The following is a 15,438-nucleotide window of genomic DNA, read 5'->3' as shown; positions in this document are numbered from 1 at the left end:
CCGCTGAAGTCGATCCCAGAGCCGAAGATTAAGGGTTCTGGGGAAATTTTCATCAACGACGGCAAGCAAGACGAATACGAATAGCAAATATTTCCGGCGCGTTGACGAGTTTACAGCACCGCTCAAACTTCCTATCTACACATAAATTTAAGGAAGTCGACGTGGCCGCTGCCTTTAATGAGGCTACTCCCCGGCTAAATGCGCATTTGCTAAAGTCATCAAATACCACCCTGGAACAGATAATCGTGTACGAGTAGTTAAAGACAGCAAACGGAGAACTAGTTCGACCGATTGGTAAATTGTGTCTCTTACTTAGGAAAAGAGATTTGTTCTACGATGAAGACATATTGTTATTCTTCCTTCGTTTGAATTGAACTATAACTGGCTTAATACAACATGAGTTCGTTTTACACTCGCTAGGATTCCAGTTCGCTTTTACTGCTGCTTACCCATTGTTTATTGACGATCTACCGCTTTGTATTCGATAAACCCGCTTAGTTTATTTTCTTATAAAGCCTATTGAGCTCTTTAATTTAAGTAAAAAATACGAAATAAAGAACAGTGATTTCTGAATAAACTGCATCTTAATTAAAGCAACCAGTCTGCTTAGTTTGTGTATAATCCGCCGCACCAACTGGCAAATAAAAATATTTCTGATTTGAAAAATTATCACCCCAACAGAAAAGTTGCAATTTTGTAAGCTATTTGTGAATCCGGGCATATGTCCACGCCGATATTCAATATGGGAGCGCCAACTCTGAAATTTATGAGAAAGAATGTCTTGTTAGTAATTGACTCTAGCCCATTACGCTAATGCCAAAAAAGTGGTTCGAAGATCAGGAAAAGCTTGAATCCACGTAAGGAAAAGCTTGAATCTACCAACATAAACTATTTCAGAAATGAAAATAATGTGGGGAATAGAATCGGTAATAGTAGACAAAACCGTTGAACAAGACTTCTAGATGGATCTCTCAATAAAAGTTCAGGCTTAAAGAAATAAATGAATAAATTGGCATACTTTTTTTTTATACTATTACTACAAATAAATTATTTTATACTACAGGGTCCGATGTTAGAAGTGTAACCAATTAAAAAGGACAAGCATTTAGTTTGGAAAATTACTTTTATTCAATTCAAAGTAAAAAATGTGTGAAAATCATACAAAATTAAGGAACAATTTACTTCTGTTCGATATGACCACCTTTGGCCTTGACTATTACCTTGAGACGACACAGAAATGAATCGCAAGTTGCCCGAATGTGATTTGAAGGTATTTTGGCCCACTCGCGGACAATGGCTTTTTTCAGTGCCCCGAGACTGGTGAATCTTTTAGTTCGGACCATGCTGTCTAAAATGGCCCAAAGAGAATAATCTATCAGATTCGCGTCTGGTGAATTTCAGAACCATTGTGTGGATGTTATGAAGTTCGGATGGTTGTTTCTTAGCCATTTTTGGTTCACTCGAGCTTTGTGAGACGGTGCCGAGTCTTGTTGAAACGTCTACAGTCTGCCACCGAAATGTTTATCTACCCACGGCTTCAAAGCAACCTCCAGAATATTTTCCCCATAATATTTCGTATTTACCTTGACGCCAGACTATATTAAAACGATTGGAGAGCGCCCATCTGCGGTTACAGCGGCCCAAACCATTACCTGTGGCGGGTCATGCCTCCTGGTGGCCAATCGATGACTCAAATTCTCAAATGAATGGCCGCTCAAATAAACCCTATCGTTTTGGGAGTTTACCAATTGCCCAATTTGAAAAATTTACTCGTCAGAAAACACAACGTTCGGAAATTGACCGCTTAGGCCAAGCAAAGCCACTCCTTCGCTCTCTCTAATCTGACTTGTTGCTGCTTTGGTGTGAGATCATGCGCCGTTTGGGTGTTGTAAGGCTTCATCATTTTTCAGTATGCGACGAATGATACGGTCAGGTATTTTCAGTGTTTTCGCCATTTGATTGGCACTTCGTCGGGGATTTCGCTCAAGTCGCTTCTTCCCTTTCTGAATGATTTCATGACGTTGCAGTCTTTTGATGACCACTTCCATGAGGTTTCGCGATGCTACCAGTATCATAGTAACGAGTAATGGTGCAATAAAAAAAAAAACTTTATTTACTTTAAGGTGCTCGAGCTCATGAAAAATCGCTGGTTGTGATTTTCCAGCCAAATATTATATAATCCAATCACTGATTCTCTTTTTTCGCGTTTATTCTCGGCAGATGCTTCCGCGCGCTTGTAAACAATACTCTGGACTGTCATTCAGTCAACTAAAAGACAGCTGATGCCCGTGCATCAGATGCGCGAGCGATCTGAAGTTGGTTACACTTCGAGTGCCGGACCCTGTAATAAAAAGAAAAATATAAACAAAATAACTGTATGCCCTTAATGGGTGTTTTTAATTTGCAGAACTTTATGTACCGATCCTTAAGTAGTTGTTTTAAAAAAATTAAGAAATATGTGTTTGAAGATTTTGCATCTTCTATAATTGTGAAAATTCAGGGATAATAAAACAGGGAAATCACGGAGTCGCGAGAGGATTTCAGAAAGGCGGCAACAAAGAGGTTAAGCAACCAACTTGCTCATTCTTTATACCTAGTATCAGTAAACGGAACATGAATGCATTGGCAATAATATTTATTTGTTTGGGAAAGAGTTTTATCTATTTTATTATTCCCAATAGCATTCACAGCTTCTACCACGCAAAGTCCTGGAAAAGGAGAATCGACACACACCATCTATTCAACAGTACGAAAAGGAGTTACCTATATGCCGCGATGTCTGAATTTGGTATCCCCGTTGCAGTCAGCTGCAACGCTGGCCGTGCGAGATAACTACAGGGAAAAGAGATCGGAAGAGAGGCGCCTCTTCAGACGCAAGAAACGAGAAGAGGAGAAGCGTGAGCGTGAGCTGCTAGAGGAGTACAGAGGCAGGAATGAGGCTCGAAAATTCGATCAACAAGTCAAGCGTCTGACACAAGGTTTCAAGACCGGAGCATCAGCCTGCAGAGATAAAAACAGAAATCTGGTTATGGATACACAATCGACACTGGGAATATGGAGGGAACACTTCTGCAATTTACTTGCTGGCGATGACGCACACAATTCCGGCCCAGTAGAAGATGACCCGATACCGCCAATCGACGATAATTTGGACGTTCCACCACCTAGTCATGACGAAGTCAGAGTTGCCATTCAGCGGCTCAAGAATAACAAAGCGGCTGGCGCGTACGGCTTTCCCGTTGAATTGTTCAAGACTGGCGGCGATGTGCTGTTAGGGAGCATGCATCAGCTGATCTGCAAAATATTGTTAGCAGAAAGCATGCCTGACGATTGGAATCTCAGTGTTCTTTGTCCTGTACTGAAGAAGGGTGACCCGACGATCTGCACCAACTACTGGGGCATCAGTCTTCTAACCATCGCTTACAAGGTCCTGTCTAGCATCCTATGTAGAAGACTTAAGCTGTTTGCCACCACACTGATCGAGCCTTATCAGTGCGGCTTCAGACGTGGTAAGTCCACCATCGACCAGATTTCCACATTACGCCAAATCCTGGAAAAGACGCATGAAAAGCAAGTCGACACCCATCATCTCTTTGTCGACTATAAAGATGCGTTCGATAGCCCGATAAGGGATTGCCTGTACGACACCATGTCTGAGTTCGGTATACCAGCGAAGCTCATACGGCTTTGCAGAATGACGTTGAGCAACACAACCAGCTCCGTCAAGGTAGGAAATAACCTCTCCGAGCCATTCAGTACCGTTCGAGGTTTCAGACAAGGCGATCCACTGTCATGCAACCTCTTCAACTTCGTGATGGAAGGGGTGCTCCGAAAAGCAGGTGTTCATCGTAATGGTACTATTTTCTACAAATGTGTCCAGCTTCTTGCGTATGCCGATGACATTGACATTATCGGCCGCTGTAGGCGAGATGTCACCGCCGCGTTTTCTGCTATCGAAAAGGAATCATCACGAGTGGGTCTGGCGGTGAACGAGGGTAAAACGAAGTACACATGCCCCACAAAGTCTGCGCTCACCCTACAATAACTTTTTAGTGAATGAAACACACAACCTGATTTTATAATTTTTATAAATTTGTATATATTTATATGTTTATTATATGTTTAAGTTTTAAAAACAAAAATAAATTTCAAGATTCCTCACATGAGTTTTTAGATAACGGTGAATAATGGCTGTAACAACTAAATAAAGCGGCCATAAAGTCTGCGTTCAGTCTTAAGGTGTAATACAAAAACATGATATGGTATATGCAAAAATTAAATCTTATATTTAGTTAGATATCCACGTTGCTTCAGGACTTCACTCAGCCTATTTGGCAGTGAACTTACTAGTTTCTCTGTTTCCTCTGCTGTTATCTTCCTCCATTCTGCCTGCATGACACTCCGCAAAACCTCTTTACTAGTAATCACTTGCTGACGAATTCTTTTTTCCAATAGATCCCTCAGATGCTTGATGGGGTTAAGATCTGGTGACTGTGGCGGTGTTTTAAGCTGTTTTGGGGCTGTTTGGGGGTTGTACAAGAGCCAAAGCTTAACGATCTCGGATGTGTGCTTCGGGTCGTTATCTTGTTGAAACCAAAGTGTTCTTGATATGCCGAGATTTTCTCCACTTTGCTTTAAATTCCGTTTTAGTATGTTCAAGTATCTCCATTTATCCATCGTCGAATCAATAAATTCTAACTGACCCACCCCATTTGCCGCCATGCAGCCCCAAACCATAACCCCGCCACCTCCCTACTTAAGCGTGCCAACAAGATTTTGCTTTTCAAGAGCAGTTCCAGGTTTTCGCCAAACAATTTGACAGCCTTTTATTCCGAATATACAAAATTTACTTTCGTCTGAAAATATTACTTTTTTCCAGAACTCGGGAGGCTTATTTATGTACTCATTAGCACACTGAATGCGTTTACGTCTGTTCACAAGAGAAATTAAAGGCTTTCTTCGGGCGACTCTACCATGGTATCCAGCTTGACGCAGAACTTTTATCGCAGTTTCAGCGCAAATACTTTTTTTAAATGTTTGGTTTATGTTTTCAACTAATTTTGAGGATGCAATCCGGGGGTTAACCTTTGCCAAGTTGATTATAGAACGCTCTTCCCGGGTCGATATTTTTTTCGGACGCCCTGACCTGGGCTTAGATGTGAAAATTCCAGTTTGCCGAAAATTTGTTACAACTCGCTGAATAGAGCAATACGTTCTCCCAATAGATTTTCCAATATTTCGGAAACTTTTTCCGTCCTTCCACATTTTTATAATTATTTTCCTCTCAGAAACGCTTATTTCTTTTCCCTTTCCTTCCATGTTCTTTAATTATCTCCAGTTATAAATAAAATGCTCAATAAAGCTTTGTTAAATAGAATAAAAATATCTTAAAATTAACGGTATCATTAAAATAAACCGGCTGAACGCAGACTTTTTGGTGCCAAATTTACATGCTGCTGAAATTATTTTCCCCTTATCTAAAAAGTGAAGTGAGGAAATGATTTAAATTTAATCATAATATTCTGTTTTGTTTTTAATAAATTTAAGAAGGCTATTCGGGTGAACGTAGACTTTGTGGACCATGTGTGTATGCTGTCTACAACGCGGAACACACGGCGTGTAGGAACGCACGTCATTACGGACAGCTATACCTTCGAAGTTGTGCCAGAATTTATTTATCTTGGCACCGCCGTTAACAGGAACAACGATATCAGCCAGGAGATCAAACGGAGAATCACTCTTGCTAATAGGTGTTACTATGGGCTAAGTAAGGAATTGAGTAGTCGAGCCCTCTCTCGGATGACCAAACTGACACTTTACAAGACGCTCATCATACCCGTGTTGCTTTATGGCGCAGAAGCATGGGTAGTGTCACAAAGCGATGCAGCGCTATTGGGGTTTTCGAGAGAAAAGTTCTTCGTAAGATCTTCGGTCCTGTGTTCGGTTGTTATGGCCACCTATGTAAGTAAGTAAGTATAAACAAAATATGCCCTTAATGGGTGATTTCAATTTGCAGAACTTTATGTACCGATCCTTAAGTAGTTGTTATAAAAAAAATAAGAAATATGTGTTTGAAGATTTTGCATCTTCTAAAATTCTGAAAATTTAGAGACAAGAAAACAGGGAAATCACGGAGTCGCGAGAGGATTTCAGAAAGGCGGCAACAAAGAGGTTAAGCAACCAACTTGCTCATTCTTTATGCCTAGTATCAGTAAACAGAACATGAATTCGTTGGAAATAATATTTATTTGTTTGTGAAAGAGTTTTATCTATTTTATTATTCCCTACAGCATTCACAGCTTCTAATACCCAAAGTCCTGAAAAAGGAGAATCGCCACACACCATCTATTCAACAGTACGAAAAGGAGTTACATATATGGCGCGATGTCTGAATTTGGTATCCGTGCAAAAAGAAAGATGACGTTGTTCAATACGAGCTCAGAATTGGCAAGGACCTCTCCGAGCCGTTTGATATAAAACGAGATTTCAGATAGGGTGACTCTCTGTCTTGTGACTTCTTTAACCTGATGTTGGAAAAATTCGTCCCAGCCACAAAACTTAATCGCTCAGGAGCAATGTTTATCAAGAGCGTACACTTGTTGGGGTATGCCGATGATATTGACATCATCGGGTTTAACAACCGCGCGGCTAGTTCTGCCATTTCCAAACTGTATAAAGAAGCATAACAAATGGGTTGGTGGTGAACGAGGACAAAGGAAGCACCTCCTGTCATCAAACAAATAGTCGGTGCACTCGCGTATCGGCACTTAAGTCACTGTTGACAGTTATGATTTCGAGGTTGTAAAAGACTTCGTTTATTTAGGAACCAGAATTAACACCGATAGCAATGTGAGCCTTGAAATCCAACGAAGAATCTCTTTTGCCAACAAGTGCTACTTTGGACAAAGTACGCAACTTAGTAATTAAGTCCTCTCTCGACAGACAAAACTAACACTTTATGGCGCAGAAGTGTTGACGATGCCACTGTCCGATGAAGCAACGCTTGGAGTGTTTGATAGAAAGATTCTGCGGAAGATTTTTGGGCCTTTGCAACTTAGCGAGGGCGAAAATCGCAGACGATGGAACGATGAGGTCTATGAGCTTTACGACGACATAGACAGACGCAGCGAATAAAAATCCAGGGGCTTCGTTGGCTGCCTCATGTCGTAGGAATGGATACAAACGCTCCGCTGAAATTATTCGATGCGGTACAAGCTGGTGGTAGCAGAGGAAGAGGAAGGCCTCCTCTGCGTTGGAAAGATCAGGTGGAGAAGGACTTGGCTTCACTTGGTGTGTCCAGCTGGCGCCGTTTAGCAAGAGAAAGAAACGACTGACGCGCTTTGATAAACTCGGTCAAAATCGTGTAAGAAGTTATAGCGCCAACTACGCAAATTCATAGGCTGCAACGGACAACATAACCGTTCCCCTAGGAGAGGAGGACGTCGATATCGCGTTAATCCAGGAACCCTGGGAGCGGAACACCGAGATGAAGGGGTTCTAGGGAAAAATTACAATCTGTATTATACGCGATTTCAACGTAATCTCAGATCATGTATTTTAGCCAAAAAACATTTGAACATATTTGTAATCCCATCATATAGTTCACAGGATGCGACGGACGTTAAGGTGGAAGCCGCTGACGGTGTCAGCATAACACACGCTTCATTCTATATGGCACATGATCGAGGAGGCTCGTAGACTTGTGCTTGAAGGAATCAAAAACCAAATCCTGCTTCTCGGATGTGACGCCAACGCGAAGCATACTTTATGGGGAAGCGACCGAGGGGAGTCTTTTTATGACTTCATTATCAATACTAACGTATCGGTATGTAACAGGGGTAACACTACCTCTTTCACCTTTCCTAGTACGGAGTACTTCAGAGGATGAGATGAAGTGATTGATGTTTCTTTACTGTCTGAAAATAATTCAGTAAGGGTAGACAATTAGAGGACCTACGATTTGGATCTTAAGGTAGACCCACCCTTACCGTATCGAAATCCACTACGAACCGACTGGAACTCTTTCAGAAATGTAGTAAACAAAAGGATAGGAGAGATTCCGATTCACCGAATAAGTCTCACGGAAAATCTTGAGAGTAGGGTTATAACACTGGAGAAGACATTTAGTAGGGCCTAAAAAAGTCTTGCCACATAACATTTTTCGCAAAAACTCACCCTCCTTGGTTATGCAATGAGCTCTTAAAACTAAGAGTAAAATCTAGATCAACGTTTAACCTCAAGCGGAGCCAATATAATTCACAACATTTTGCAAATGAAACAATTACCAAGGAGAAAGTTGCATGGGCAGTCAAATCTTTTTCACCTTTTAAATCTCCGGGGCCAGAAGGGATCATTCCAAAGATATTACAGAAAACTCTGGTCTATATTCTACCATGGCTACAGGAATTTTTTAAAGCGTGTTTAAACTAAATCTCTCTTTGGAGAGCTCTGGTATATCAACTGCACAACACGCGTACCTTAAGAGCAAATCTACGGAGACAGCGGTTTACAAGGTAATTCGAACAATAGAGGGCTCTCTAGAGAACAAACATTATACCATGGCGGCATTCTTGGATCTAGAAGGCGCATTTAACAATGTTAGTATAGATGCCATCCAACGGGCGTTGATAGACTTAGAGGTGGACAATTCCATCAATAATTGGGTCATCTCTATACTAGAATCCAGGATCATCAAAGCTAATATGGGTAATATCAGCATAACCAAGAAGGTCTACAGGGGGAGTATTATCTGCACTTCTCTGGTTATGCGTTATTAGAAGAATCTTAAAAAAAAATAATAAAGGTGGGGTAAAACCGGTGGCGTACGCTGATGATGTGGTGCTAATGGCGTCAAGACTGTGTCCTAATATGATCAGTGGGATCATCCAAAGGTCGTTAGGCGAGCTTTACTCTTGGCGCACAGGCTAAGTTTAAACCCGCGTAAAACAGAACTTATGCTTTTCACCACCAGATACAAGGTACCAATTTTTGCCCTACCAAATATTAACGGACAAACTCTCTTACTTCTTTCTTCTTCTTCTTAATTGGCGCGATAACCGCTTACGCGATTTTGGCCGAGATTAACAAAGCGCGTCAGTCGTTTCTTTCTCGTGCTAACCGGCGCCAATTGGACACACCAAGTGAAGCCAAGTCCTTCTCCACCTGATCTTTCCAACGCAGAGGAGGACTTCCTCTTCCTCTGCTACCACCAGCTTGTACCGCATCGAATAATTTCAGCGGAGCGTTTGTATCCATTCGGACGACATGACCCAGCCAACGAAGCCGCTGGATCTTTATTCGCTGCGCTATGTCTAAGTCGCCGTAAAGCTCATACAGCTCATCGTTCCATCGTCTACGATATTCGCCGTTGCCAACGTGCAAAGGTCCAAAAATCTTACGCAGAATCTTTCTCTCGAACACTCCAAGCGTCGCTTCATCGGATGTTGTCATCGTCCAAGCTTCTGCGCCATACGTTAGGACGAGCATGATGAGAGTCTTGTAGAGTGTTAGTTTTGTTCGTCGAGAGAGGACTTTACTGCTCAATTGCCTACTTAGTCCAAAGTAGCACTTGTTGGCAAGAGAGATTCTACGTTGGATTTCAAGGCTGACATTGTTATCGGTGTTAATGCTGGTTCCTAAATACACGAAGTCTTTACAACCTCAAAATTATAACTGTCAACAGTGACGTGGGTGCCGATACGCGAGTGCGCCGACTGTTTGTTTGAAGACAGGAGGTACTTCGTTTTGTCCTCGTTCACCACCAAACCCATTCGCTTTGCCTCTTTATCCAGTTTGGAGAAGGCAGAACTAACAGCGCGGTTGTTAAGGCCGATGATGTCAATATCATCGGCATACGCCAGCAATTGTACGCTCTTATAAAAAATTGTGCCTGACCGATTAAGTTCTGCGGCTCGTACGATGCTCTCCAACATCAGGTTAAAGAAGTCACACGACAGCGAGTCACCCTGTCTGAAACCTCGTTTGGTATCAAACGGCTCGGAGAGGTCCTTCCCAATTCTGACGGCGCTGCTGGTGTTGAGCAACGTCATCTTACATAGCCGTATTAGTTTTGCGGGGATACCAAATTCATACACAGCGGCATACAGGTAACTCCTTTCCGTACTGTCGAATGCAGCTTTGAAGTCGACGAAAAGATGGTGTGTGTCGATTCTCCTTTCATGGGTCTTTTCCAAGATTTGGCGTATTGTGAATATTTGGTCGATGGTAGACTTTCCAGGTCTGAAGCCACACTGATAAGGTCCAATCAGTTGGTTGACGGTGGGCTTCAGCCTTTCACACAATACGCTCGCTAGAACCTTATAGGCGATATTTATTTATTTATTTATTTATTTAAGTCTATGAATTACAATCCTTACAGACTATGATACAAAAGTTGCTTAGATTACGCTACAAATATATTATATGTATTTAAAAACTATACTAGCTACTAACTAACTATAATATAGAATTCAAAAGATTTAAAAGTGCTGTTCTTGAAAGCGAGAAATCAAGAAGAACATCATTATGAACGGCATTTAATTCCCGTAAAGCACGAGTAATGGGAGCATTGCTGGCATACGTAGTTTTAAAGTTTCCCCCATAGTAAGGGTAGAAGTTCCTAAGAGATCGCTGGGGAACATTAAATCGAATCCTTTCCAACAAGTAGGGACAATCAATTACTCCAGTAATAATATTATGAGTAAAAGACAGACACAGTATAGTCCTACGAATCTCTAAGGGCTTGAGACTTATAAGCATGAGACGAGCAGAATATGATGGCATGGGATCAATAAAATTCAGGGACCGAAGGGCATATTTGAGAAATATTTTTTGCACACGTTCGATTCTATTAATAGCTTGCTGACTACAAGGTCTCCAAATAAAAGCAGCATATTCTAAGTGAGATCTAACAAAAGATGTATACAGTAACTTAATGGTATAGGGATCAGAGAACTTAGTGGCGTTCTGTCTGACGAAGCCCAATATCGAAAAAGATTTAGAAGTAATATAATTTATATGGTTATTAAAAGAGAACTTGTTATCAAAGATGACGCCAAGGTCCTTAAACTCACTAACACACTGCAGGGCACATGCCGAGATCCTGTACTTAGTGCACAAAATATTAGATGTTTTAGCGTAAGATATTTGGAAGCACTTAGATAAGTTCAGCGAAAGTCGTGAATTCTGGCACCAGAAGTAGAGCCTATTCATATCGGCTTGAAGTTTAATGGCATCCTCTTGCGTCTTGATCGCTGAGAAGATCTTAAGGTCATCAGCATAAAGCAAAAATTTAGCAAATGTGAAACAACTTTTGATGTCATTAATAAATAACACAAATAAAAGCGGTCCCAAGATACTTCCTTGCGGAACACCTGAGATGGCAGCAAAGGAGGTAGACGAAATACCATCGATTGTTACAACACAGCGTCTATTGCTCAAATAAGAGTTTATCCATTGCAGAAATGTAGAATGAAAGCCAAGACTAGCTAATTTTTTAACTAAGATTCTATGAGAAACTTTGTCGAAGGCTTTCGAAAAGTCGGTGTAAATACAGTCAACCTGGAAGCCAGCGGAGAAAGAATCAATGCAGTATTCACTAAAAACGGCCAGATTAGATACTGTAGATCTGTTAGCAATAAACCCATGCTGATTAGGGCAAATTAAAGATTTAACGGCAAAACTCAGCTTTGCATAGACCGCATGCTCAAAAATTTTGGAAATAGTCGACAGCTTAGAGATAGGTCTATAATTTCTAACGTCATTTTTATTGCCACTCTTAAAGAAGGGCGTAATGAAAGAGAGTTTCCATGCGTCAATAAAACACCCCGACGATAAAGATTTGTTGAAAATAATTTTCAGGGGATAGACGAAGGTCGGACAGTTTTTTATCAAAACTGCTGAAAGTCCATCAGCATCAGTTTGAGAGGATGATTTCAATTTAGTTAAAGCATTACTAATATCCTCAGAAGAGAGGCAAAGACCTCCAAAGTTCAGGGCATAATCTAAGTCAGAAGAAAAGTCGGATGGGCGATCAAGTTCGTCGTCAGCAAAATTAGATTTAAAAAATTCAGCAAACAAGTTTGCCGTTTCAGTTGGGGTTCGCGCTTGGCTATTATCGAAAAACATACCAGTGGGAACACTGGCACTACTCCTTCTAGATTTTATTTATTTCCAGAAGATTTTGGGATTCGCTTTAATGTTTAACTCTATATTGCTGTTATATATATATAGCTGTTATAGAGAGATTTATTTAAATCGTTGAAATCCTTTAACGCTTGCTTATATTTAACGAAGTACAAATGATTCTTCGTAGATTTAAACTTCTTGAAATAATTATTTTTGAGATTTTTAAGCTTCTTCAGAGACTTAGAATACCAGGGCAATTTATAGGGCTTTTTCTTTCTGAGCGGAATGTTATCTAAGCAGAGTTTAGACAAAATGGACTTAAACGCAGAAAAACTACTAGATGTGTCAAGTTCAGCAAATAAATTATCCCAATTAATGTCAAGTAATAAGTCATTGAAATTGACAAAATCGCATGAAGAATAATTGAATGATTGCCTGACATCAGATGCAATAGTAGCAAAACTATAAAAGTCGATTTTGACAACTAAGGGTAAATGATGCTTACCTTTTGGAGTTATGGAATTCAAACATTCATTGATCTCGTAGTTTATGTTATCACTTACAAATATGAGGTCTAATATTCTATTCAGAGAATTAACAAAATTATTAATTTGAAATAAATTAAGACTAAGAATATTATCAATAAGATATAATTCATGGTTTGCAGTTACATTATTTGGTATGAGAATGGAGTTAGAGGCACTAGCACACCAATTTATTTTACTCAAGTTGAAATCACCTAACACACATAAATTATTGTCATTTAAATTATTTAGGACAAGATATACTATGTTGTCAACATGCGCTTTGTACAGCTCGTATGAACTTTCAGGCGGCAAATACGAGGCAATCAGATATAACGAGCCTTGTGAGTTGGGACTACTTATGCAGACGCAGATCTGATCCAGTAGAGAGTCACCGTTCATGAGGGGGCACAAAAATGCGTTTAAGTGACACCTGATAGCAATAAGAATACCACACCCGCGCAAGCACCCTGTTTTTGCAGCGTCTCTGTCTTTGCGAAAAACGTTAAATAGGTTCGGGTCAAAGAACTCAGTGTCATAAAAGCTTGCATTTAGCCAGGTCTCAACAAGAACGAATATGTCATAATCTAATTGCGAACTAAGGGAATGTACATGCTCTGCCTTAGTACGCATGCCGGACGCATTTTCATAGTAAATCTTAATTCGACTATTATTTCGATTATTAGGCCTAGCACAGGCAACTAATTCTGCGGCGGTTGACTTACTTGCTTGCTTAAAAAATTAAATGGACGAATGGATACATTAGCAGGCCAAATCTCAGGCTTAAGCAGTTTATCATAGTTATGTTCACTAACACCTAACTTAAAGTTTATATGCCTAAGAGAGTCCGCATTTGTCTCTTTTTTAATAAGCTTATAACATAAGATATGCTTCGTATCTAAGCCGGCATGTTTATTAACATACTGAATGATGTTATCAGTTGACACCGTAGGTGAGAAAGATGACAAATGTAGCCACTTATAGCGTACAGCCACCTTAAGTTCGTTGTTCACACCAGATCCAACAACACGTAATTCATTTTTCTTACGTCTACTCTTTTTAGTCTCAACAGAGACCCAGGCAGAATCAGTGGGAGCCTGCGAAGAGTTTGGAAGTTGAGAAGCAATTATCCGCGAAGGTAAATTATTATTTACGCTCTTAACATTAACGGAGGGAGCATCAACTCCACTAGCAACAATTGGGCGAGGCAATAGCTGAGAGCGATTGCGAACGAAAGGCACAACAGACGGCGACAAAGTCTCAGAGGCAGAGGCAGCAGCAGCGTATGAGATAGAAGCGGAGGCGTCAGCAGCAGCATTCGATGTAAAATTGTTGGCAGCAGAAATAGTTGGCACAGTTGTTGACATTGGATTCGTTGTGTTAGCAGCGCGCGAGATACAGCTAGTCTTATCATCAGCACAAATAGGCACATTAACAGCCTCAGGATTTACTGCAGTAAAGCAGTTATTAAGTAATCTCTTCATAGAGAGAATTTCTGATTGAAGGTTATCAACCTTTCCCAATAGCATTTGCTTATCATCGTGAAGAGATTGGAGCAGAGAAAGCACACGAACATTCTCTGCTCTAAGCCCAGCTAGTTCTTGCACAACAGCAATGAGCGCAGATTCCGTTTCATTGTCTTTTTGTTGGCTATTGTTTACCTTTTGAAATACAGATGGTCCTTGTTGTTTTTCTGGCACAATCACAATTTCCCGATCATCCACAGGCGGCAATGCATCAGGTGTGTTGCGGGGTGGAGGCGGGGACCGAATTGAGTTTCGCCGCAATTTAGAGCAAACTGCACAAAGAAAGTCACGTTCAAACTTGATAAAAAAGTCAGCATCAGCTTCCGAAAGGTTAGCACACTTCAAATGGAAAAGTTCCTTGCATTTGGAACATTGTATTTTCGGCTGACCACGGTCGACTTTTTGCTTGCATGTGCAAGGCATGTTTTTAAAATAGGCACAAATTGACGGATTCGCTAGAAAATAAACACAATTGTGGAGCGAACCAAAACACGTCTGTACACCGCAACTATCACTCACAAATTTAGAAGACTAATCCCGCGGTAATTGGCACAAATTGCAGGATCGCCCTTCTTATGGATTGGGCAGAGCACACTTAAATTCCAATCGGCAGGCATGCTTTCATCCGACCATATTCTGCATAGGAGCTGATGCATGCACCTTATCAGCTCCTCGCCGCCATGTTTGAATAGCTCAGCCGGCAGTCCTTTGGCGCCCGCGTCTTTGTTATTCTTTAGCCGTGATATTGCTATTCTCACCTCGTCATGGTCGGGTAACGGAACGACAATTCCGTCGTCAACGATTGGGGTATCGGGATCTTCACATTCTCTATGACATGCGCAGCTGTCACCGTTTAACAGGTTCGAGAAGTGTTCCCTCCATAATTTAAGATTGCTCTGTACGTCAGTCACCAGGTCGCCGTCTTTGTTCTTACAGGACAACGCCCCGGTCTTAAAACCTTCTGTAAGCCGCCGAACTTTCTGGTAGAATTTTCGGGCGTTGTTCCTATTGGCCAGCATCTCAAGCTCCTCGCGCTCACGTATTTCGGCCTCTCGTTTCTTCTGTCGGATAATACGTCTCTCTTCCTTTTTCAGCTCTCTGTAGCGATCCCACATGGCTCGCGTTGCGCCCGATCGCAGCGTGGCTTTATAGGCGGCATCCTTTCTTTCTGCGGCAGCATGACATTCCTCGTCGTACCAATTGTTTTTTCGGGCTCGCCGGAATCCGATTTCTTCTTCGGCGGCGGTACGTAGGGAACGAGA

The 15,438-nt window shown here is 41.2% G+C and overlaps 1 long non-coding RNA gene across 2 annotated transcripts in view; it reads right to left on the bottom strand.

Moving 5' to 3' along the window:
* Positions 1-471: 471 nt before the first annotated feature.
* LOC129250144 (uncharacterized) overlaps positions 472-15,438 on the bottom strand; it is a 136,045-nt gene continuing 121,078 nt past the window's right edge. The window contains exon 3 of one of the 2 annotated variants that reach the window (XR_008582807.1): positions 472-757. This is a non-coding gene — a long non-coding RNA (uncharacterized LOC129250144). The remainder of the gene's footprint in view (positions 758-15,438) is intronic. The other variant, XR_008582806.1, reaches the window with a different exon arrangement.

This window comes from Anastrepha obliqua, chromosome 6 (assembly GCF_027943255.1).
Source record: "Anastrepha obliqua isolate idAnaObli1 chromosome 6, idAnaObli1_1.0, whole genome shotgun sequence".
NCBI classification, from domain to species: domain Eukaryota; kingdom Metazoa; phylum Arthropoda; class Insecta; order Diptera; family Tephritidae; genus Anastrepha; species Anastrepha obliqua.
The sequence above is the reverse complement of the archived record's forward strand: the minus strand, read 5'-3'. Positions and strand labels throughout refer to the sequence as shown.